The sequence below is a fragment of the Anopheles stephensi genome, chromosome 3, assembly GCF_013141755.1.
Source record: "Anopheles stephensi strain Indian chromosome 3, UCI_ANSTEP_V1.0, whole genome shotgun sequence".
In the NCBI taxonomy this organism is placed as follows: domain Eukaryota; kingdom Metazoa; phylum Arthropoda; class Insecta; order Diptera; family Culicidae; genus Anopheles; species Anopheles stephensi.
This window is the reverse complement of record NC_050203.1, coordinates 15,482,485-15,507,440: the sequence shown is the minus strand read 5'-3', so window position 1 is coordinate 15,507,440 and position 24,956 is coordinate 15,482,485. Positions and strand designations below refer to the sequence as shown.

The 24,956-nt window shown below is 42.9% G+C and overlaps 2 protein-coding genes across 8 annotated transcripts in view; one reads left to right on the top strand and one right to left on the bottom strand.

Moving 5' to 3' along the window:
- Nucleotides 1-11,626, bottom strand: part of LOC118512694 (platelet binding protein GspB) — a 130,251-nt gene extending 118,625 nt beyond the window's left edge. Inside the window, exons 1-2 of one of the 2 annotated variants that reach the window (XM_036057501.1) lie at nt 11,310-11,626; nt 8,583-9,604 (exon numbers count right to left, since the gene is read on the bottom strand). The gene's annotated coding sequence lies outside the window, so the exon portion shown is untranslated. The remainder of the gene's footprint in view (nt 1-8,582; nt 9,605-11,309) is intronic. The other variant, XM_036057502.1, reaches the window with a different exon arrangement.
- Nucleotides 11,627-19,692: 8,066 nt separating this feature from the next.
- LOC118511268 (contactin-associated protein-like 2) overlaps nt 19,693-24,956 on the top strand; it is a 42,378-nt gene continuing 37,114 nt past the window's right edge. For 4 of the 6 annotated variants that reach the window (XM_036054153.1, XM_036054151.1, XM_036054144.1 and 1 more), the window contains exon 1: nt 19,693-19,853. The gene's annotated coding sequence lies outside the window, so the exon portion shown is untranslated. Of the gene's footprint in view, nt 19,854-20,353; nt 20,478-24,956 lie in introns of those variants that run through there. The other 2 variants (XM_036054148.1, XM_036054146.1) reach the window with 2 other exon arrangements.

Below are 24,956 nucleotides of genomic sequence, written 5' to 3'. Positions count from 1 at the left end.
GTTTCTCTAGAATCCGGTGGGCAGGCATGTCATGAGAATGGCAACAAACAACCCAGCCAGTAAGGTATTTACGAGCCTTCCACTTGGACAGATGAGGCGTTTTGAGCTCAAATTAGGATGGAATGATGAAGTTGATGATTCTGCCAGGAAGATCAGAAAATTGTATTATCAGACGACGACGCACGTCCGCGAGGGGGTTTAAAAAGCTCTTCCAGCAAACTCTTTTTGGAAAGAAAGCTTGGTTTAATCTATGAAGTAGCTAGATAAAGTATTTAAATGGAAGACTTCTGCTACATCTTATACTTACAAACATCCAGCTACGGGTAAAATCAAGTAATAAAAAGCCAGAAATAGCTGGCCGAGACATTTCTAGATTGTGATGCCAAAGAAGAATAAGATATTGAGTTAAATAAAACCAAAACAGTTTTTAACTTGATTTTAGGTAAGTAACAACAAGCTGGCAAAATCTTTCATGAAGTAAAAGAATAGAAAAATACATTAGCATCATGAAAACAGATAATATGGAAGCTAACAATTGAACTCAAAAAAACCAAAAAATCTGTTACTAATAAGCATCTCGCGATAAACAAGTCATCTTTATGACGCAACAATAAACCCATAAAGCATCAAACAGAAACATGGCTAGGTCTCGCTCATTCAATGCGGCCTAATATTGCTACTTTATAAATAGTATTTTGCTCACTTTCTTTCTTTCTTTCTTCGGCTACACCATGATCGCGCGGGGGCACGCGCTCGCGCCCCATGAATATCGTATTTCATCGGATGCCATTTTTCGGTAATCTACCCCACCAATTCCCACGGTTGTTTCGTAAGCTACCAGTAACCGATAAACTAAAAAACAGGGAGAAAAAAAATCCCCAACCAAAGCAACGATAACGAGCGTGCGCTCGCGACCGACGACAACTGTTTAATAACTTCCTATTAAATCAATGCAACATCCACATAATATGGCCCCACGGGGGTGGAAGCATCCCCCGAAATGTGGAGGTAGGAAAAAGAAATAAACACAGCCCACAATGTGCGCTGGAGCATTGGATTTTATCGCTCGCAATTTCAATATCCGGTATGTGGGAAAATGGCTTTGTTTTAAAAAATATGTCTTCCGAACCCAAAAAAATGGTGGGTTTGGATGGTCTGGCTACGCATAAGCTACCCAGTTTCCGAATTCCGAAACTAAAACAACGGTGGACTGGCCGGCATAGACCGCTGCAGGTAGTCGGATGTAAAGGATTCCCCGAATGCCCTTTTGTGTTTTGTAGGGAAAACACCGGGCTATTGTTTAGAAAAGCGCTTCTCTATTAGCTAGGAAAGCAGAAGCTACCTCACGTTCGTGGCTTTTTCTTTCACTGGAAAATGGAGAAGGGAAAACAACAACCAGCAACAACGACAATTGTCACTGACCTTTTGACCGCGCCAGGGTTACTTAGCTCCGAACCTTCGTCGTAGGCACTGAAGATAGAAAAACCCGAGCGAGCGCCATGACGGTTTGTTTACCTTCAATGCTTCATTAAAAGAGGAAAAACAACACACACACACACAACCAGCATCTCTTGCCTTCAATGTTGTAATGCTTTAACAATATGAAAGAAATACACCAAAACGGCCCATCACAAAGCGCATTGTTGCAGTCGCAATGCTTGCGGGCAGTTCGGGGTTGCTTCCTAACCCCCATTGCAATGCATCCATTTCCCTTTGCGCTGGCACGGGATCTATTTCCTCTTCCCTTGCATCCGAAAGGGTGGTAGGATGCAGTAATCTGATTTTCTTTTCACTTCAAACCACCTTCATCGTGGCCAGGGCACACAAACAACAGGTCCGCTTAATGCAAACTTCATTTATTAAGCCTTGATCACGATTCTCACCACGGTATTTGCCTCACTCGGAATGGCCTTTCCTATTTTTCCCGCGAACTCCCTGTTTTCCTGGGGGGCCGTACATGAGAGGGTGGCCCTTTTGCTGGCCCCCCCATCCTACGTTAGCAGCAAAACACTCCGAAAGGCAACGAAATAAGATCAAAATCAGCGTCGGTTCGCGTAGGTAATGGTAACAGTGGTTATGTTTTGCTCGGTTTTTTGCTTTCATTAAATTTATTTTATCCCTTCACTTGGCGTTTTTTTACTCCTTCTTCTCTATTCCTGCTTCTCACAACATGTTACGTTCCCCGTTTTTTGTTTTTGTTTCACCAACAAAATACTCTATCAACCTGATGCTTTTTTTTCGATGTATTTAGTTAAATTCACTTTCTAATTGCATTTGTTTTTTGCTTCCTCCGGTTGCAACCCTTCTTTTTCTATCTTCCACTGCGTTGTTGCCCTTTCAACTAAGGGTTAGAGGGGGCACACTTTACACTTTGCGCCTCCAACGCTTCCGGGCGCAGGTCTGCACGCAAATCGCCAGTCGGGCGAGTAGATACGCGCAGTCTCGCAAGCAAATCTGCCAGCATCCATATTACCGGGAGCTTCCGGCAGCAGTAGATCGCGTGCTGTCTTGCCGGGACCACCTACGTAAGAAACACCTTGCAGCCCGAAGGCATTTCTTGCAGGTGGGGAAAACTTTGTTCGCCCACCAGCCCAGCCCAGCACACACACACACACTCACATGGAAAGCTTTGGTTGGCAGGCAATCACAAACGGGACAACAAATTCCAAAGCCGATCAGAAATGAAAGTAAATGGTGGAAAAAATTAAATTCTGAGCATTGCGGCCTTAGGTGTCATTTACACAAGTCGGTAGAATTTATAGAAATACAAAGAAAGGAATCATTAAAAAGTCTCTTCGAAGTAGAGAAATGAGCAAATACTACATGTGACTCGTTAGAAGGTAGTAAAAAAAACGTGAAGATTTCAGATGAAGGTCATTCCTCCATAATAATGATAATCGTAGCCAATGGCGCCTCCTAAATATGCCTTTACAGGGGTTTCATCCATAAAAAGGAACTTTAAAATCACTCAGGAGAATGTTTTAAGGGGATAGTGGAATAGCGCAAGTCTATTGTGGAATTTTGTAATCATATAATTGAATCTTGCATACAGTAAGGAGATGTCTGTTCTATTGAGCTCTTTACAATCAGCTCTAAATTTTTTTCCAAACGATTTGAAAGATTCCATAATATGATTGCAAAGCTACACAACCGATTCGGAATATTCCACTTTTCATTTTAAAAAAAGACCTGCCATTTTACATAAATATTGAAAATAAACATGAATGCGGCAAATTTAACAGCCTCATCGTATAACAGACTCTATAGCTCCAATAACCCACATCCGAGTGGGCGATTTGGGGCATAACCAAAAACGCCAAACCAAACCAAACCAGAGCCTCACAAAAAAAAGGAATGCTGACCGAGCCGCTTTTGTTGCAATTGACGAATGACTTCCATAAGCGAAGGCTGGTAGTTGGTTCGAAATTGAAAAACTTTTTCCCCATTCCAGAACATTCAAACCACCGAAAATCTTTATCCATCGAATAGAATTTGCAAATGTGGCAAACGGTTAAGTTTTTTTTTTTTTGACGAACGGCACATACCGCCTCGCTGATGGTAGAAACATTTCGTCCTACATTCCTTTAACCGTGTGACACATTCTAGCGATGGAAAAAAATCAATTGCCAATGGTGGTTGTGCAATTTCCATACGAGACATTGAGTTTTTTTTTTTTGGGAAAAGCTCTTTTTTTCTTTAAAGTTTACTTCCCTGAATAAGAAATGAAAATATGTGCGCTTCAAGATTAGAAATCAAACATTCAATTGCTCGGTTTTGTCATTCTTCCGGGGGGCAAAAAAAAAACATTTTCCTAGCCGTTACACACGAAAACTCAAACAAATGGAAGTTAAAAATTGAACCAAAACTTTGAAACTCGGTCTCATGTTTCGATCGAAAGTTGCTAATAAAATAAAACCAATTACCATATTTTTACGATTTCGGAGTACCTACCGGGAGGTTCGGCGAACGACACATACATCGAACACATTTTATCATGAAAAATGATGGTACCGAAGAGCTTTTCCTTGCAAAACTTAACGCTACTCACACCGAACGAACCTGCCCGCCAAAGAGGAGGTCCCAGTTCCTTCGGGGTGAACTGCAACTCCCGGATCTTACCCCAATCGGCGCTGCAACGAAAGAACCTAACCATGCACAGCCCGGTCGACGGAAAATAGAGTGGACAAGTTTCCCTTCTCAAGTCTGGTTCTCCGTTTGTATATTTTTTTCTCTCTTTCACCACGGCACGGGCCCGTCCGCTGTTTTTGCTTTGACTTTTTAGCGCTCACGCTGCAATTTCTTGCTCTGACACTTCTTTACGCTTTCTCGAAGCTGGCGGAGCTTTGCGTTTCGCAAAATCGGAAAACGGCTTTACGGTGCGCTCCGTATACATGTACACATACACATATCCACACACACACGCCCGGGATGGCGGGCGCACTTGGTGGGCGGCCAGTGTAGCCCGCGAGCCCAAGTCAACCAGTTAACCGCTTTAGGAAATATGACTTTCAATTAAATGTACTTTATTGCGGACGTGTGGCCACTTCAGGTGCGAGAACGAGAGAGAGCGGAGAGCTGCCGGGCACACGCGGTGATGCAGTTCGGGTTTGGTGCACCGGTGAAGAAAAAGTATTACAAACTGCGTCATTGCTGTTGTGGGATTTTGTTGGGTTCCAGTTTTGTTTTTTTCGTTTGCTATATATTTTTTTGCAAACTTTGAGAGCAAATTATTCCATTATGTGGCTGGAAAACAAGTGACTAGAGGGCAAATTTTGGTAATATTTTTCCAGTGCTTTCAATGTGTTAAAGGTGGTGTTGTTGCTCAACTTAAACAAAAGGACAAAACTATATTTAACTTTATAGAAAAAAAAGTCTAACCTTCGAGAGACATTATACAAAGCAAAGTAAAACCTGCAATGCAAAAGTAATGAACTTGATTAAAAAATAAAGAAAAAAGATTGGATAGACCATAATAGAATATAACCGAAAAGGAAAAAAATCAAAGAAGAAGACCTACAAAAAAATATTCAGTATAAATATAGGAAGCAATATCGAATTAAACAATGAAGTAATACAAATAACTGGTTGAAGGCTACTGCACCAACGAACAAAATTTCATATCACTAGTAAGCAACGTTATGCTACGTGTTACGACAATTCTACAGGGGTTTTAAATCAACTCCCGTTTCCATTAAACTTTTAAATCACATCATAACCGATTTTTCCGCTATCACATATTGAATCACATGCTAGCGCGTTCGTTCGATTTTTATTTACCCCAAAAGCCCGGAACAAACACCAACACCAGCTCCAGATTCATTCTCCTAGGGGGAATCGAACGCTCGGTTCGAACGGGTGCAAAACTCGATGCACTCCATTATGCTGGCTTTCTTCCCATTCAACCATGAACTAACGCCAATATTCCACCAACCGATAAGGTCAGCACCTTCACGATTGGCCAAAATAAAATAAAAAACCCGCTCATATGCTTCCTAGTTTCTTCACCAGAAGATTGTTAGTTACTGCCATGCACACACGCTGTTTTTCCATGTTCTTGCTTCCTAATGCACCACACTCTTACTCGCTCGCCCAGGTTACAGTTACCAGTGGGCACCGAAAAACATTGTCACGAGTCACGGCGATGCATCATGGGTACTCCAACCAACCCCACAACGGCACGTTCTGGCTGGAGAGGGGATGAATTTTGTAACGAAACGAAACGGGATTTTTATGTCTCAACCGAACTACCGTGCCCAAGTTGGAGAAGCAAAGCGAATGCAATTTTGTTGCCGGAATAGAACGAAAAGAATGTGTTCCAACTAGCACCGGGGACCCGTTACGGTGTAACAGAATCATCGGAATTGGAATCACATTTTTCCGAGGGTGCAAGAAATACAAGCGACCGTTCGAAGTTGTGCTAACGGGTTCCAAATCCTTTGGTAGTTAGCACGAATCGAATTGTGACGAGCTTTACTCCGAGCTTTCTATATCTTTCATTCTAAAATTCTCCAAAGAATTAGAACTTTCTATAGCTGAGTGGCTTTCCCGGTAATCATATACTTCGTATTCTGCAATAGAATAGAATACTGCCTTCACCACTTTTTTCTTTCTTTGCAACAAGCGTGTGGAAAAGCTCACCCAACCGTCGTGGCTGAAGCACCAATCGCTTCAGGTGCAAAGGAATAATTGCCATTAAATCGACTACCGCACACTCTTCACGACAGAGCAACCGCCGACGACCAGGCCGATTAATTGCGCAAAAAAAATCCCGCCAACCCCCCGCAAACCAAACCCGTGCAATCCGGCGAGGTGGAAAATTATAGGATGGAAAACCATTGCCCGCTTGAGAGGTACCACCGGGCGCGGTGGTGTCGCTTCAGTGGCTGCCACAGGCTGCTTACCGCAAAAAAAAAACACCCCCCATGAGGCTTTCCAATTCCAACCCAGCTCGGGTGCTCATCATCATCGTTAACAATTCATTGAAATTCTTTTCGGCCCAGAATGGTTGAATGAACCCCGGTGCTTCACACACCGAGAGAGACAGCGAATGAAGCTTAAGAACATAGCCGCGGACATGCCCGGGAGGCATAGTTTCCCCGGGCACTCGAATCGGCAAACCCGAAAGCTCATTAAAGTGATAAGGACGCAAATAAAAACAGCATAATTGCACAATGCTCAGACAGGCCCAGCACACACACAAACTCGTGCAACCGTAGCGTAGTGAAATGTTACTCGCCCGAGCAGTGATGACCAACCAACCTAGAATCATAAAAATCATTGCAACATTAGGCGAGAACAGCCGCTTGAAAGAGCTTTGATGAGATGCTGGCGCAGAAAAGAAAAGGGAAAAACTCGTGTCTCGTGTGAGCTTTGTGTTGGTGAAACGGTGGAACGAAACTCATCATGTAAAGCATAATAATCTGCTGGAAGGTGCTTGGAGGAACTTTGGACCAAAAAGGGTACGGCAGAACGGATACCACTTGGGCCGGGGGTAAGTATGTAAAGGCGTAAAATTTTATTAATGCTAATTATGTACAACATTCCAGTGGGTTGCAGCTGAGAGCGCTGTGTTCTTCACGTGTCCACGTATATGAGGAGAGATATGCAGGCTTCAAGAACGATAATGGAAGCCTTTGTTCGGTAAAATAAATGCTTTTTTATGTAAGTTCTAAAGCATAAAACTTAGGAGAAATTTAATTAAACAGTTTTTTTACTGAAACAGCTAGTAATATGAAGTTAAACCGTGTAAAATGGCCACTTGGTCTTAAAAGATTGCAATCAGAAAAGAATCTCGATTATCTCTTCTTCAACATCCGTTTAAAGCATACAATTTCTTAGATGGTTAAAATTCTTAAAATATCACTCAACTTGGTACATATTTTAGATAAAAGCACCAAGAAACATCTCATCTACCAAATATTGGATGACCGAAGGGTTGAGATAGAATCAGAGACAAATGTTGGCATCAACTCTTACTGTGATGGTGAAATGATATCTGAGGATACTTCTTAAGCTTTCTTGGTGAATCTGGAACGATGACGCACGTTTGAGTTCTCAGTAGTCTCATATTATTTTAAAAACATGGGCTCTGTCCAATGATATCAAAAACAAGCATCAGAAAAGCGCCTCTATCTTCGATCTTCATTCGACCTTCGTAGGAATTTTTGGTTTCCAGAGACAGTTTTATGCTATACGATAACCTCTATATTATGCTTCAATTTGGAGTCTCTTGGATACAGTGAGTTGACCATGCCATTAGAAAGAAATTGAATTACTTTCATATGGTCAGACGAGGAACAGAAATCAAATAGAGTTATGGTGAAGCAACATCCGTCGGAATGGTCGTGGTAGCAGATCATTAGACGTCGGATCTCGTCAGCAAGCGATTGGGAGGAAGCGATTGGGGAACTACCTTGAAGCTGTAGTTGGACATTGAAGAAGGGTAATATAATTCATGAGAGGTCTATGCACACTCAACAACTTTTGAAGTTCCTGTACATCTGTCTAGAGCTTGATAAAACATAACCTCAAATTGTTGAAAAAACTTATTCTTCTATCGAGAACCATAAATATGTAAGCCAGATAAAGTCATGACGATCCTGTAATTTGAGGATCAGAAGTTCAGAAGATTTGAAGCCTGAAGATTCAGGCTCAGAAGCCTGAATTAGAAGAATTTTTACGGTAAGTTTTCGGCTACTTTTCCCACTTCACATGGAAAACTACTCCTTCGAGTGGAACTCAGAATCTCGGACCTTTTACTTCAAATTTTTGATGAGACGAATGTCTCCAATTTCTTGTCATGATCATTCCATCACAAGACTACAAATCAACAATCTTGGTCAAGAGTAAAATAATGCTCAGGAAGCTTCAGCTTATATAGAATATTTTTATTACACACATCTTCCGACAAAAGTGTCTTTAAGGTGTATAAAACACATCAACAAAACATTCCTCAACTGAAACCACCTCTCCTACAACATCCAACTAACTCACCCGGAAAGCATTAACGCTTTTAATTTCTTTTCCCCCCTTTCTCAAGAGCCGAATTCTACGGCTATAGCTCTCGAGCTCTTGGCACTTACCTTCTATTCTAACGCGTCCCAAAAAACCATCCCACGGTTGCGTTCTGCGTGAACGATCGTGTTGCTGGACAATCGGTTGCTTCTTCGCGCACAGCACCTTCAATAAAACGAACGACGACACTTCCGGTCAGCAGATGGCTGCAGTTAGCGGGGTTGGACCACCGTCGCCAGGCGCTATTTCATCCAACCAAGACCGGTTTCTTCAGTTAGCAAGTGTTGCTAGCCGTGAGCCGATAAACCGATTTCCAACCCGAGATGCACGTCCAACACCACGTCCAACGAGAGCTTCTTGTGTTCAGCGGCAAGATTCTACCACGTAGACGCTTTTTTAAAACCTTTATTTTCGTTTGCTATTTTGTTTATCTACTTTTGACACAATATATTGCGGACAAAAAACACACACGCACACATACACTCGCGTAGGGAAAAGTTGAAACTTAATTAGCCACGTTTTTCTTGCATTCAAAATGGGGAGGAAAAACACCAAACTTCACTAGGCATAAAAAAAAACACATACGCCAATTGGCTCATTCACTTTCCTTCTGCTGGTTGATTGATTCTTCGCCGAGGGAACTTTACTATTTTTACTATCGAGCTTAATTTTACTGCCCGACCACAATTAAAACACGCACCCGGAGGGGTGTGTTGTTATCACGTTGCTGCTTCTCTTTCGTCGGGCCGGTGAAAATCGATCTCACTCACCACGGCCGCTGTGAGCTGTGCTGTACTTTTCGATTAATTTTACTTTTTTTCTCGCACTTTTGTTTCAAGCTCACGATCATAAAACACCTAAAACCACAAACAGACACAAGAGCACACTTACACTTATGGAAAATTCACACCAACACACACACAGGCTGCTCGCTGAAGCTCACAGCTTCGAATTCGTAATAAAACACAAGCAGCAGAATAACGGATCGTCGATTTTTCGTTTTTCACTTTTTTCCCTCCAGTCGACGTCTAGGGGGTGCTTTTTCGGTTTTCTTCAGAGCCCCAAACACGAATTTTGTTTTCTTCACGCTCTGTAAGAAACAACCAAATATATGCAAACCATTACAGACTGCTGCAGACACACGCGAGATCATTCTCGTCTGGCCAGTTTGCACCTTTCGTAGTTTCTTTTTATATTTTCAACTCAAAAGCCTCCGTTAAAAAAAAAATCGTTAAAGGATTGGGCTCACGAAAGCCACAACAAGCTAAGAATGAACCCTGGCGATCTGGCAATCCCGGCCAGGAACAGATCTCCCTGCGGAGTTGAAAATTCGTGGTCGAGAGGGTCCAGAAGTCTGCCGGTGCAAAAACCGGCGGAAGGTACAATTTTACGCAACTTTCGCCTTTTTGCGTACCACACACATTTCTTTCCATGGGTGGCGTGTAAGCGAGTGTGTGCTAGTCGCTGGGTTTTTTTTTGCTTTTTTTCTACCTCACACACAAGCCGGCTTTCTTTCGTGTTCCTTCCCCAAATACGGGCGATCTTCTTGCGCGGGGTTTGGTTGGTTGGTCACCTCGGTAACGCAAAAACGCTTTCACTTCACCACTCACCGAGTCAAACAGACATACACACACACACACGCGCTCTTCGCACCGGAATAACCGCAAGTGAAGACTTGCGCTTAAGAAAGCTCGGCCGGATTTACGCCATCATCAGCACAACAAATTGAGGCTGACTTGGGCCAACTTGAGCGATTGTTTGTCGCTAGTGTTTTCGGGCGTTTCGGGGATTTTGGATGTCACTTCTAGCATTAAATTTTTTCGCACAGAAAAATGTTACACCTAACCGATACAAAAACAACAAACAAAAATCTAATTTAATAATACACTTCAGCAGCACGACGTCCAATGGATATGCAAACAGATCACTCGGTTCCAACAAGAACGCGACCCTTTTTCCAATGGCTACGCTTCCCCAACGGAGCACGATCACCTCTAGCGCTAGGGTTAACTAGGGCACACATACAAACACACACACACACACGCGCGCGAAACCCGAGAAAGGTCTATCCAGCGCTCGCCATCTTTGACTGCTCACGTTTTCCACCGAGCGAACCCCCGTTAGATGGCGCAACGTTTCCACGCGTTCGCGAACCAATTATTATCAATTCTTCGGTCAACCCGGACCGAATCGTGATGTGGGACGGAACGCGAAACACACACACGAGCAGCTGCCCTTTTTCGTTCCGTTTTGTTGTTTTTTATTTACTTTTCATGCTCATGCTCAAGAACTCATGAAAATGCGATCAGCAAGAGGAGTTTCACCTCGCCACAAGCTTTTGCACAGAACTCTCCATCACGTCCCCAAAAAACAGCTCTCTCTCTCTCTCTTTCTCTTGAGCTCGCTTCCTGTTTCGGTATGTTTTTGTTAGACGTCCCCCTTTTTGCGGGGTGGATCAGGTGACACTGGGTACAGGGTAAACAAACGTGAAACGGTAGTGCTAATCGGTGGCGCTAATGGGATCGGGAGGTTTTCGCTCGAAATGTGTGTACCGAAGAACGGACGTGATCACTTTTGTTGGTCAGAAAACACCAACCGACCGTCCGACACCTCAAAGGCACACAGTCTTCTGATGGTGACGTTTCACTGGCATCACCGAGGCAGAGGGAAAAACTCTTCATAATATACAACACGGAACACAGTAAGCCGAGATCAGTTTACTACAGTGAGCAACAATTTAAAAATAAACTACAAACACACACACAAGAAAAAAAAGCCACTAGAATTAACTTTACCACCATCCAATACACCAATACACACGGCACGGCACACAGTCAAGCACGGTGTTGTTCGCACAGTTAAACAAAAAAGGGGAAAGAAAAACACAGAACACACACTGAACCAGCGAGAAAGCCTGCCGACCAGATGCGCTACACACTCAGCTCAGCGACGCGTACCGACCAGACCGACGGCCATCTTTCGAATGGAGAGTGCATTCGGGGCGGCCCGGAACCCGAACCGGCCCAGAGAGCGACCAAAACCAAAAAGCTCACGAAATTGCTGTCGAGGTTCGTGTCGTATACTCGCGATCAACTCACGCTCCCCAACGGGGTTGAGCGTGCTGCGCTTGGGCTCTGGGCTTGTGGGGCTTCGTAGGCTTCGGCGTGACTGAGCGATTGGGCTTTGAGAGAGTGGGAGAGAATTTTAATGGGAAGAAAAAAGGCGAACACAAACGAGCCACTGGACAGGGTGATTCTGAGAACATTGCTGTTGGGAACATGTAGACGAATAATATTTTAAAATTAAATTTATAATTTCCTATTTCAATTTTTTTCTTTCAAAGGCTTGTTAATATTGCTGTAAGAGTATTTATATTTGATCATAAACTATTTTTGCTGTAAAGGCATTATAAAAAAAAACTTCTTTTAGTCTTTTTAATTATCATAAAATTATGTATGTTATTTTCTTTTTCGTTACATTTTCGGTTATTTTCTTTTTCGTTACATCTTTTACACCTTTGTTTTAAGTTTCATCTTTTTACAATTTTTTATCTTTTCGTTTGTATTTGTTTATTTATATTTATAGGATGACGGCTTGACGCCGTATTGTCAACCTTTTCGTTTGTATTTTAATATTTTTTTTGCTTTGCAAGAAAAATGCAAATATATATTTATACATCGTTACCTTTTACATCTTTTTTTCTAGAGGATTGATCATATATTTTGTTTACTTTTTTGTTTTGCTTTTTGCTTAAATTTTTTACGCTCATATTTACTCTTATCATGGTGTTATGGTTTTGTATCATTTCCGTGCTTCACCGACCTTTTTCAATTTTTTGTATCTATCATATTTGAAGTTATGCACTTCTTTGTGCAGCTCTGTTTAATTTTGGTTTATTAAAAATTGTATGTAATTTTTTTTATAAATTTAATTTTATTTTTCCGATGCATTTTCACAATCCTCACAGTATTTCTATAGCAAAATACTAACCTGTTTTTTAATGTTGTTTCCCATCCACAATCAGCTTCAAACTCCAACCCAACAAAGTATGTCGTTGATCCATATTTGCAGTGTTGCTAATCTGCGCTAGTAATTTAATTTCGACGCGGCAAAAACAAACACCACTCAACCTTCGGCAAACCTTATCCACCCCACATTCATCAAACAACTTCAAAAAAAAATGTATCACAACAGCTCGGTGTATGCAAATCGAAACCGAGTCTCCTAATTCAATCATGACCTTTCTCGCCGATGCCTTCCTTTTAAGGTACGTTTGCCTGTTGGCCAACAAGATAAACCATCGTTTTTAAATCATCAACTATGGGCGCACGACGGTGCAACGCCGTCCCAAATGAGCTCATCCCGGTAGTGTCTCACAGGGGTATTGCTCCAAATATTAAAACATTCTACCGTGTGCGCTGTTGGACTGTCCAGTGCTTCACATGTGTGTTGTACTTGTACGTTGCCCGTTTCAGATGCTCCCACGGAAAAGGGGCGATGACGCACCGGGCTTTGGGTCGCACACGACAACCTTCCAAAGATAGGCAAAAAACGGCTGCCGGGCCACAGAAACGGTGCTAAAGTCGGTGAAACCGGTGTTCTCCACCGGTTGCAGTCGGTTGCACCTCTTCACCTTCTCACGTCGCGGCAGCCGAATGAGAGAGAGAGAGGGAGGTTTTGGAGCAGGGTAAAGGTTAGAAGCCTTTCAAGTGGCACGACGACGACGACGGCGGCGATGACGAAAACGAAGCAGTCGAACAAGTCGAAACTGCATTTTGCAAATACGGAGACAGCGACTCTGAACGGGAAGGTGAGAATGACTGTCACATCGGCCACCATACCGGTCGCTTTCGGCAGCAAAAAATGCAAAAGCTCACCCGAAAGCTCCCGTACCGTGGAGTTTCGTTTGATCTGCTGAAGGTTTACACCTCGGGTCTGTTTCACCCTCAAACCAGTTAAACGTTTGAACCATCCAGCTGACGCGTGACGAACACGAAACGAACTGCTCCCTGGGTGAGGGGGTTGGAAGACTTCCTGGTCGGGGGGATGGCAAAAAACGGTAAGGTGAAGGAGAATCTTTCTCCTCTCTTTTGGGGTGAGTTTCTCGTTCGAGCTTTCTTTCTTATTCCGCTTCCCTGCTCGCTTGCAGCGTACTGTTTATGGTTGGTTTTGTCTGTTTTTCAGGCTTCCCATCCTATGCTGGTTCTTCGCTTTTGACTGTTGCTTAATTTATGCCAGAACATGATTATTACACCGGGAAGTAAGTGAGGTGGTGCGGTTTGAAACACACGCGCACGGAATGATTGCTCGTGCATCACCAGTTGGCAGCTAGTTCGGCTCGGTGTGTCGGCGGCCCGGCTCTTTTTGATACACCGAAATCGTGTATGGGATCTACGACTGCCTGGGAACGGTTGCGCGATGGGTATTAAATCATGTGTTTTTAAGAAGGTAATGGCCGTAAGGGGAGTTTTTGCAAACTTGATGTGACCCAAGAACGGAGTGTCACTTTCGGTTGATTTGTAATACAAATTTGGCGGTTTGAGCTCAGTGTTAGCGTAAGCATTGAAGGCGAATAGTTTCATCGAACAGCTGTAAATAAATATTAGAAAATTGAAAGAAGTTTTCTATACTTAACAAATTCAATGCTAATTAGAAGTCTTCACAAATTTTCCACCAGATGGCTCCGCTGCTATCTTAGTGATTAAAATTTGACAGTTACAGAGGAAAGCTCGGATTTTCCAACTCACGAAAACGTTCAAGAATGTATAAAAATGGTCGTCCTACCCCTTTTTAACAAAACCTTCAGCAAAGCTCATTAAATAGTAACATGCGTCTAATGCGTCAATTTTAATACGCACATTGACCCGCACCGAAACTATGCTGGTGAAATGAATTCCTCACCAAATAACCTTGCTAGTTGTGTTGCTGCACATCCTGAAACGCAGACCCGCACATTGCGACATCTTTACCACTTCCGACAGGTCTCGGACGCCTCACACGCCAAGTGGGTCCGATCCTCTGCATTTCCACCCAGATAGATAAAATACCCTTTTAAAACACACACTCACCCGCGAGCTAATTAATTGCTTCATCGTTATTAGTGTGAAGTTTATTCGTGCCAGTGGCATATGCCCTATAAAATCGAACCACCAATTTGTTCCAATTAGTGTGTGTTTGTGTGCGTGTGGCTCCGTGTAAGATCGGTGCCCCCAAACCGACCGATGTGCTGGGACATGCATCATAATTTTCTGCAGCCCCCAATAATCGACCGGCTGTAACCGCAAGCGTACCGCACCACGATAATGCTGCATTCTGCAACACCGTTTCGCACAGAAAACCGAACGGATGCACTTTCCACGTTCCACCGAAAATCCCGAACGCACACACGCGGGTTCGGTAAGTATTTCATACATTTTAATTGCACATTTAATACCGGGTCGTTGGTGCGTTGGTGGTACACGGGCTGGCTGGCTGTCGTGCTTCGGCACACCTAATAGGTGCTCAATTTAAAGGTACTCTGCTTTTGTTTGTTGTTTTTGCTCTGCGCGAGAATGTTAGACCGACAAGGCAGCAAAAGGCATACGGCATAAGAGGAATGCTTGCGTATATATTATGTGTGGTTATGATCACATTTTTGCCTCTCTCCCTCTCTGTCTATTTCCATGTTTTTTTCCAGCAGAGAATGAACCATACAATGCGGAGGTGAATGAATGGCTAAAGGGAGGGTGGGTGGTTGGAAAATGCATCGAACTGTCATTACGGGATCTTCGGTCGGTGTGTGATGTGCGATTGGACCTTTACCTTACCGCCCAATCAAGAACCATAAATTTCTTCGATCGATTTAATGCGAGAAAGTTTCGGCCAAGAAGCGGTAGCGGTTTGCTTATTTATAATGGATGTGTTTATTACGGAATGGGAAACAGTTAACAAACATTTTGGGTGGAAAAATTAATCGTTAAGCGAATCAAGGAGTTGCATCAGTACTAACTGTATTCCTCACTGTAACTTCGAAAAGAAAGCGGAATTGCTTTCTCCTGGCCAAACGTTCTTTTTAATTTTTAAGCAATCGTTATGGTGGCAGATATGTAATTATAAAAGAGGTTGAAAATGCTTGAATTGTTTGAAATAAATATTTAATCAAACATCAATCAAGAGAAGGGAATAAGAACCGTTGTTTGAAAATTTCTACTTCTGGAATTTCTCTTAAACATTTACGTGAGAGCGCCACTGCAGTGTTTTTCAGTCCATACAACAAGTCTCTCTATGCTAATATGTTTAAATAAGACGCTCCTTTCTCTATTAACTGAGCACTATGCTTCTAACAACCGTCAACTACAAAAATATGAGTTAAAAATTTCTCCTTCATAAAGGACAATGCGCATCGACTTACTTTGTAACGTATGTTTACCGGTGCTTTAAAAAGCGTTCAGAACGCCTTTGCCAAGACACCAAAATTCTCGCGTGGGTTTGGGCGTTCATGCGATTGCCTGGCGAAGTTTAATCATCTCCCACCGATCGAAAGGGGAAGATACATTCGTGCATCTAGACGATCCCGGCCAAAGACGATCGAACCGGTGGGCGTGATTTATTAATTTCCAAAGTGTATCTAATCGCATCGAACCACATTCAACGTACGTTCTTCCGCCCTCGTGCGAAAACCATAGAATGAAGTGGTCGAAGTGGTTGACTGTGTGCGCACGTGTAGTTGTGTGTGCAATAGTGCTCCTACTATAGAGCAGCATTTTTTTTGCTTCTTCTTTGGCTATTGCTGCCCAGTATGCAATTTGCTCTTTACCGATGGAAGTTTTACGAGAATGGATCGGAATTCCGTCGCGGGTTGCAGCGCTCAGCGAGCGTACCAGCAATGATCGCAAATGGCGAAACCGCATCTTGCGCTTCTTCACCGTGACTTTACGAGGCAAACAAGCGGGTGGAAAACGCGTGGAAGAAACCCATTCGCGACCATTCGGTTCCCTTCCATCGATCTCGCACCAGACCGGTAACGTTCTACGTCAACAGTGCCGATGCAACGCCACGTAATGAAAACTGCCGAGCAATATGAAATTATAGCGTACGGTGAAACGGAGAAGAGGCTCAAGCCAACCATAACCACCACCACCACCACCACACTGATCTGTTCTTAATGGGTACCGTGTGCGTAAGCGAGCGGGCAAAAATCACCATCCAAAAGTCTTGCCTTTCGGTAAGAAAATCTTGAAGCTCGTCAAAACACACTCGTTTAAAAGGTCAAAAACATTCTCCACTTCCGCAGTGCCTCTGCGGGGACGTGGAATTCCCTTGTTTTGGAAACTTAATACGCTGGACACTGGCCGTGATCAATTGGAAGTTCAATGCGTTATGAATTAAATATCAAACACCTAGCAAGAATGTGTAACCGAAGAACCGATCCCTAGCCCTAACTGACCCCATTTTTCTTCCGAACCGTTCTGGACCATTTCCGTTTTAAATTAAGCTCGTTTTTTTTTGTCATATCTAACGAGCTTTCCATTCTTCGAAAGTAGCACCTTTTTGGAAGGGAAAACTTGAAGGAAAACCGTAACATTGTCGTGCAATAATTTATTTCCTCCCATAAATCAACCAGCCTTTTTTGGGACTAATGCGCGTCTATATCGTCACTTTCCAACGTTGCATAGGTTCGATTTATGGGGCCGACGAGTGGTTTGAAGCTAGCTAGCTGCTAGCTAGGGAAGAATTATGCACCATTGCAAAACCATGAAATATGTGGATAACTACCATTAGAACCGGAACGGTTCCATTGACAGGAAAAATAATCGTTAATATGGTACTTGGTTTTATATAACATTTAAGAATATTTTGTGATTATTTTTACTTTAAAACTACACTTTCGTTAAAATAAAAGTCTATTCCAAAAATAGCTTGTAAATAAAATAAAACTGAAACATAAAATAGAATTTTTACAAATACGTCTCAAAACGAACCCTGTGTGTCGCTCAACCCCTGCCGCACATGCATATCGCCTTCAATGTCGACTGTGGGAAAGCGCCTGAAAGTATGCAAAGTTGATGCATCATCTCGGAAAGCACTATGAGAAATCGACACAACGTTCTCTGTTTAATACGATTCTGCTGGGGAAAATCTTTTTCCAGATGTTTCTTCACAAAAAAAAAATTGTTAAGCTTTAATATTTAATAAATAATAGACAAAACATATTTATAAAACATTTCTGAACGATTTTTCCCACTGTTTGCATAACAAAACCATTTAAGAAGGATTGTTAAATATGGTCGCTGCAAAAGCTTAACCTTTTCGCGAGAAGCCTTCTCAGGCGAGATGGTTTTAGATTTATAGTATCGCCACGTACATGACCACTAAGAAAACTCTCCACGAAACTTCTTCACCGAAAGGAAAGCATTGTGATTTATGATTTAAAGGTCTCAACACGATCTACTAAACCAAACAATGCTTAAAACGTAATGAACTCCTTTACCCCCATAACTTCTAACCGTTCATACGCGAAAGGAAACAGCACCCCGCCCCCCTTCCCCCCCATAAGGATGATCAAAGATTGTATGCTAATGTGCGCCCCAACTTTAAAAGTACAACCGTTCAACACTAGGGCAGCAGAGCTAATTGTAATAACCTTGTAAGAGCGATTAGCTAAAACGCTCTTATCCTTTACGCCCCGTTTGTAAAACATCATCACCCTGAACCTGGACCGGGCTGGGAATGCATGCAAACGTGCACAAACACTGCAATTAGGAACTGCATACGAACCATCTCCAGCAACGCAAGGACAAACAACAAACAAGCGCACAGAACAGCAGCAGCAGCAGCAGTGCTTCATACCACCGAACGGAACACCCATGATAAATGGGATCGCCTTAACAATGAGCAAAAACGATAAATTATGCTTACGATCGTAATTGTTTCTGTTGTCACCGTGTGAAAAAAAGGGGAAAAACATGGCTACAACAGTAAACGTGGGGCTGTTCTTAGTCGTCTTTTGGGGGGGTCGAACCGTGCCGAGAACGTCCCCGTAGCGTTAGACCAGGAACAAGAATAGGTGGAAAGCACCATAACAGCCATGCCGCCCCATGGGGCAAAATTAGACCATCGGGGCTAGCACTATCGCACCTAGCCTATCTGTTCGCTCGTTTATGGCAGCATAATTAACAGTAGCATGCTAGTTTGCTTATCAGTTAATTGTTTTTCTGTTTTGTCAATATCGTTTCAAGATGAGCGAAATTGCTCCGCGTATCGGTTGTTGAAGTTTTTTGGCATTGTACACTCAGAAATCATCCTGCGGAAAAGCTACAAATTTATAGTTTTATTACTTAATAGCATCAAGAAATATTTCTATAGGACATTTTCCTTCTTCAGCAGAGTCTTTGTTGGGGAATAGCTTCTTCGGGAACTCTGAGAACCAGCCCAAACCCGAATGCAGCAAAAATCACTGCCGACCACCACAGCACTGCCAGAGAGTATCTTCTTCTCGTGAAGGCCCATACACCAAGTGCTAAGTGGTCACTGTGGTGCTGCTGTGAATTGCGTCAATATAATCTGCAAACAGGGAATGCTTTGCCAACCAGCAGCCAGAACCGGGAGGGGGTGGTTGGGATGAATCCGTACCGGACCGACTGCCTTACGTAAGCAGTTTCAATATCGGAGCCGTCCGGAAGAGTAAATATGCTTTTCGAACTAGAGCTTAAAGCGACAGGGTAATTTGGTGCCCCGAAGCGATGTAGACTGTGGAACGCACGGGTAGACCACCGGTAGATACTTGTTGATGATTTAACGATGATAAGAATTCTAGAAGTCCGATGAAGAACTATGTTGGGAAAATCTGTTAAATTTAATTTTTTGATTATAATTTAACGATAGTTTTTTAATCTCCATCTACATAAAAAGCAGATAAAATAGATAAATCTCTCAAGAAGAGCTTTATTTGTGCATCACAAAACTGCAACACGAGAAGAAAATTGCATTTCTCGATCACTCTCTCGGAGCTGCTCACTATTTCTCTCTCGCAAAACCACCCATTTAACCGCGGTGAGCAGATTTCATCACGATCGCTGCAACACACCAACACAACACCTTCGCGGAACCTGTGTGCTCGAACGCGAAAGAGCGCGAGCGAACGCGGGCGCCCCAGAGACCACACCGGCGCCATTAGCTTATCAGCGCACCGGTTCCGCCTAATCAGTTCGAGTCGGTCAGCCGAAGCGTGAGGTTCAGCAGTTGGTCCGCGATACTCCGATAGTGCCTTCAATACTACATCAGCGTGAAAGTTACCAGCAGCGGTGTGTGTGTGTGTGTGTCTATCCGGTGAACGTAGTAGTGTGTATCACCGGTTTAAGGTTAGAGCTACATAAAAACGTAGAGGAGCATAATCCCCACCTTTCTTGCTCTAGTTTCAGCTGATGCTTGATAGTTTCAGCTGGTGCTTAGTATACCCCTAACACTGTCACCCATAACGCTTGATTTGACAGGCGATACGCTAGCGTTACGGTGTAACAGTTCGGTAACGGTTCCGTTTGTTCAACATCAAAATCCAGCGATCCAGCATGGTTAGCTGGTGCGTGAAGAAAATAAATGCATAGCAAAGGCAAAAGAGGAACACGAAAAAAAACCCACCAAGTAACTGATCGTTATCTTGATCCCTTTGCCCACTCTCCCTCCAACAAAACCACGGCCATGTTGTTGTCTCTGTAACGTCTTGTGGATGGCTTATCAAGATATTCCCTGCTTCCCCTCAGCCCCCAATTTCCCCTTTCATATTTCTTGGTATGGATCGCGCGCACGTTTAAGTGGCTTAAGTGGCCATCTCCGCCATCATCATCACGGCCATCGACGACGCCTACGGAGGTTTCCGACCAGGGTTTTTTTGCGGATTGTGCACGGCCAGTGTTACAGCGCGGTCAGTGTAGTGTGAACGATCAGCTGCAGGGTGTGAGAACGGTGAACGGCATCTGGTTCTTTTGGTACTTCCTGACCGAATCGATCCGATTGTTTTGTTGTACTGTGATAGAAAGTGCGAGAAGTGCTCTTACACTCAAGTGATAACACGTAGTACGTCGTGTGCCCTAAGCCAACGCTGGCAACCGTGTGTGAGAAGTGTCATTAGATTTTTGTTTGAAGCAAAAATCCATCCCATAAAATATCCATTTTGGTGTGAGCTTATATAAGTGTGTGCGTGTGTGTGGATTAATGTGCTTCCTTGCTGGAAATAATCCAAATGCCGGATCACAGTGCTTCAACGGAGAGAAAACCGGTGCAACGGTGAAGGAATATTTCGAAAAAAAAATCGAAATCTGCAATTCATTTGTGATTTATGTTCATCAGCAAAATCCATTGAGTGGCTCGAGTGTATCTGGTGCTTTTTGCATTCATTTTCCACCACCAAAAAACGCCCCTACGTGAAGAAGCGGAAAGCATATTTTATCGTTCGGCACCATTCGCTGAATCTGCAAATAGGAAGATTAATAAATACTCTTACTCACTTTTACACTCCGGAACGAGGATGGTTCCTTGAAAGGTTCTTCAAATTGAACGATCACTATGTACCGCTTTTTTCTATTTTTGACCGCTTTCCTCGGAAAACTTCTCACACACAAAAGAGGAAAAATCGCCATTTAAGCATCGCACCACCATTTAGATGCTTCCGGTATCGTCCCCAACGAACGACGATCCGTTCGCCGTGTGACACTCCACGGTTCGGAAGGTGTGGATGTGCAAATTGCATTCTAATGGCAAGAAATATTTAAAATTCCAATATGTAAAACTTTCATGCAGGAGTGTGCAGTGAGACACTCGATGTTCTTGCGGAAAACCCCCTAAAAGAGAAATGAAATGTGTGCCACCATTTGATTTGAAATTTGCACACTTTGGGCTAGAATTTTCTAGTCCGAGTGTGAATGGGATTTCTCTTAACTCAACTTTTGTGCACTTTTTTTTCGCTTCTTTCACTCGCAATTTTGGCATGCAAATTTACGCCCCTTTGGTGGTGCATTTTAAGCTCCAAAGCACAAAGAAGCTTCTAGATGCCCAATCGGGTGGAAAAAGACCGTAAATGGGTTTTTCGGCGTTCGGACCAATTCGATTGGAAGTTTCGTTTTTTCACACATCTAATGTGCATACGGTTTCGAGGAGGAACCGAAAGAGTTTTAAAAAGAATGGGGGAGGTTTCCCGGCGAAACCACATCCTGGACTGCTGCTCATGGTTGTGGTAAGCTTCATATTTGAGTATGAAAGAGGATTTGAACTGCTCCGGTTTGATTCTAAGAATTATATCAAGAAGGAAATTTAGTTATAATTTTAAAAGCTGTATGGTTCACAGTTGCTAAAGATTCTCACCAAAATACCCGTCCGTTCAAGAGCTTTGACAAAGCCGTTGCAAAGAACATTGAGTCCTCAAAATTAGTAACGCTTTATAACGGTTTCGTTTCACATTTCGTCACTTCGAGGATGCTCATGATCTTCACCCTTCTCTCAAGTAATTTATTGGATGTATTTTGACAAAAAGAGTATTCTGATATGCACGAGATAGCCATCCGAGATCTTTTCTCTTGTTTGGTGGCTGAACTTGAAGAATAGACTGTAGCGTCGTCTGCTCGAACTGGTATGACGACTTGGACGTCGTTAGGCTCAGTTCGCCTATTAAGTGATCTTATCCAAAAAAAAAGTCTGGTCTGAGCTTGTAGATGAAGTCATTTCAGATCTCTGAAGCATTATTTACTCTCTCAAACTGAGCTATGAAGACGACCTGTTTATTGAAGCAACACAAAGCACATGTCCTGCAATTCACTCTCAGTTCAGTGATATAGACCTGAATCTTTCGCGACTGAACTGATAAGTAGTTCTATATACCACCAGTACTATGTCAAGAAAGAACTATTGTCAGTTAGAATTCCATTGTTTTCTGGACAGCTACTGATCATGCTCTCCGATATGATGTCGAACAATAAAAAGCTCTACGAGCTTATTCTTCCATCAAATATTGGAAGCTTTGAGCAATAACAACCACAGCAATTTAGCAAACCAGTCACAATGAAACGTAACACAAGATTCTCCCAAAAAAAATCATTTTAGACCTCAAACACCTGGCACAAACTGAGTGTGCCAACTGAGACAATCAATGAAAGCTCTGTTTGTACCGCTTCAGACATCTGTCGCGTGGGTTAGAAACCCTTAAACGACAGCACACAACAACAAAGACAGCAACAAAAACGAGTCTTATCTGCCACCCACCACCAGCGAGAACTCGCTTACTTTGGAGGGGTGACCCTCTCCATGACAAGTTGTTTTCATTCGTCAGATCACAATCAGCCGGTAGATTCCTTTTTCGAAGTGTTTTTTTTCTTGTAGTTATTCGTCATTGGGGTCATACATCTACCCTGGCCGCTAATAAACATTTTCACGAACCTGATCCAACCGCTTCGAGCTGGATGCTGAGAGCAAGCGGTAAAAATCACTGATCGAGATGCAATATCTCTGCTTCGTACTGAAAATCCCCCAAATACCATACCCATACGCCCCTCGTACGGTGGACTCCCAAGCCCAAGCCTTGCCGTATGACGCAAGGCTGCTGACACGTACATCGCGTACACGCGTGCAATCCAGACGGTGGTGTGTTGATTTGCTACACGCTTCGCTGGTTTGTTGATGGCGATAGCAAATTTGATTTAAATTGCTTTCATTTCAAACCCAACCCGGCGGGGCAGGGGAAGGGGGTAGTGCGCTTTGTGCACTGCACTTCCGGATGACAAAAATGCATTGCCAGAGCTCCTCTATCTCTAGCAGCATTCTATCTGAGCTAGAGCTGCTCTTCCTTTGAAGATCACTTCAACGCGAATTGAGGTGGAGCTATAAAAAATCATACTTTATCAGGTGCAAAATTAGCCCAGTGTATCTGTTTGCTCGTAATCCAAAATCAAACCTCAATTCTTCCGAATAAGCTCGGCACTTGCACGATAAGCGAGTGGCACGCTCGAGGTGCCGTAAACGGCAACAGTCGGTTTCAATTAGGTGATCTAGCAAAAAAAAAGGAAGCGAGCAACTTAGAAGATCAGTTACTAACCCTCGGGACCCTCAAATTTAGTGGCAGCACACCACGCGTCCCATAATCTATTCTTATGCTTTAGGGAGGGTGGTGCGGTTTGTTTCGGTGCAAAACTTCCAACCCCGGCGATAAGATAAAGTGTCCGTGTTGTCAGTGATTGTACTGCTGACGGTGCAGTCCCAGCGTGAATTAAAAATAAAATAAAGCACACTTACGTACGGAAAAGGAAACGTCGCTGGAACGAAACCCGTCAGTGACGACGTCCCACAACGTATTGAAGGGTTTTAGGACGTGATTGATGAGCATAATCTTCTTCTCTATCTCTCGCTTACCTGTGTGCGTTTTACGATCCAGTTATCGTTCGGTATGAGGTTCGCTACCGGGTAAGATACTACCATCCCGCACCATTTTAAAGGTTATGTTCCTTCTCCTTGCGAGGTCAATTCTTACTCACGCACACACACACCCGCGACACACAACACAGTGAACGCAGCCAAGCAAAAAAAAACAACAACGGTGAACAAACCAGGCGCAAATAATAATAATTGACCAATTTATTTCAATTTCGCAAAAACCGTCCAGCCGTTCCGACCGTGCCTGATAACGGATAAAGATTGTGGCCCGGGGTAGTTTTGCAGCTTATTTGCAAACCGTCGTGCGTCGGGAGGCTTTTGTGCGAGTGCTTGTTTGATAGACACGGACGCCACAGAAGATACCGGCCGACCGACATGGTGCCTTACGGTTTGGGAATGCCATTGAATTTGGTGGCCGGCCATTTCATAGATGTGAATGGGGTTTTTGTACCGGGATAAAGCTTTCAAGTGATGATTCTAGGCTTGATTGTGGATTGGTATCCAGTATAGAGCAGCCATCTTTCAAGCAAAATTGATCATAGAATAAGCTATGGTGAAGTAGACTTTAGTGTGTCATTCTTTGCCAAGCTGACAGGTTTTTAATTTAAAAATCTCTACTTAGCAACAAAAATTAACAAACAAATAATTAAATTGTAAATTTTACGATATCTACATATCTTCCCACAAAATGAATGTATAGGAGAGCTTAAACTAAGCTTAAACTCCACTCTAAATTGCTCATCGATTCAAAGAATATTACGAAAGTCACATTAAATTCTGAAAGCCATCCATTTTTTTTAGCATTAACATAAATCTTACATTATTAAAAATTTTAACCATTAAATCTTATAAAAAAAGCGATCAATAGAACATAAAGATTGCTTGAGAACTGAAGAATAAATGGTACAAGTTCATCCAGCAATTATAATTCAAGACTTTTGTTTCCTTAATAAGCAAATTATTATCAAGGTTCTAAATTTTTATCTTAATTGCTTATCAGTATCCTCGTTTTCCTATAATTTAGTTCTGTTGGAATGATTTTATATAAA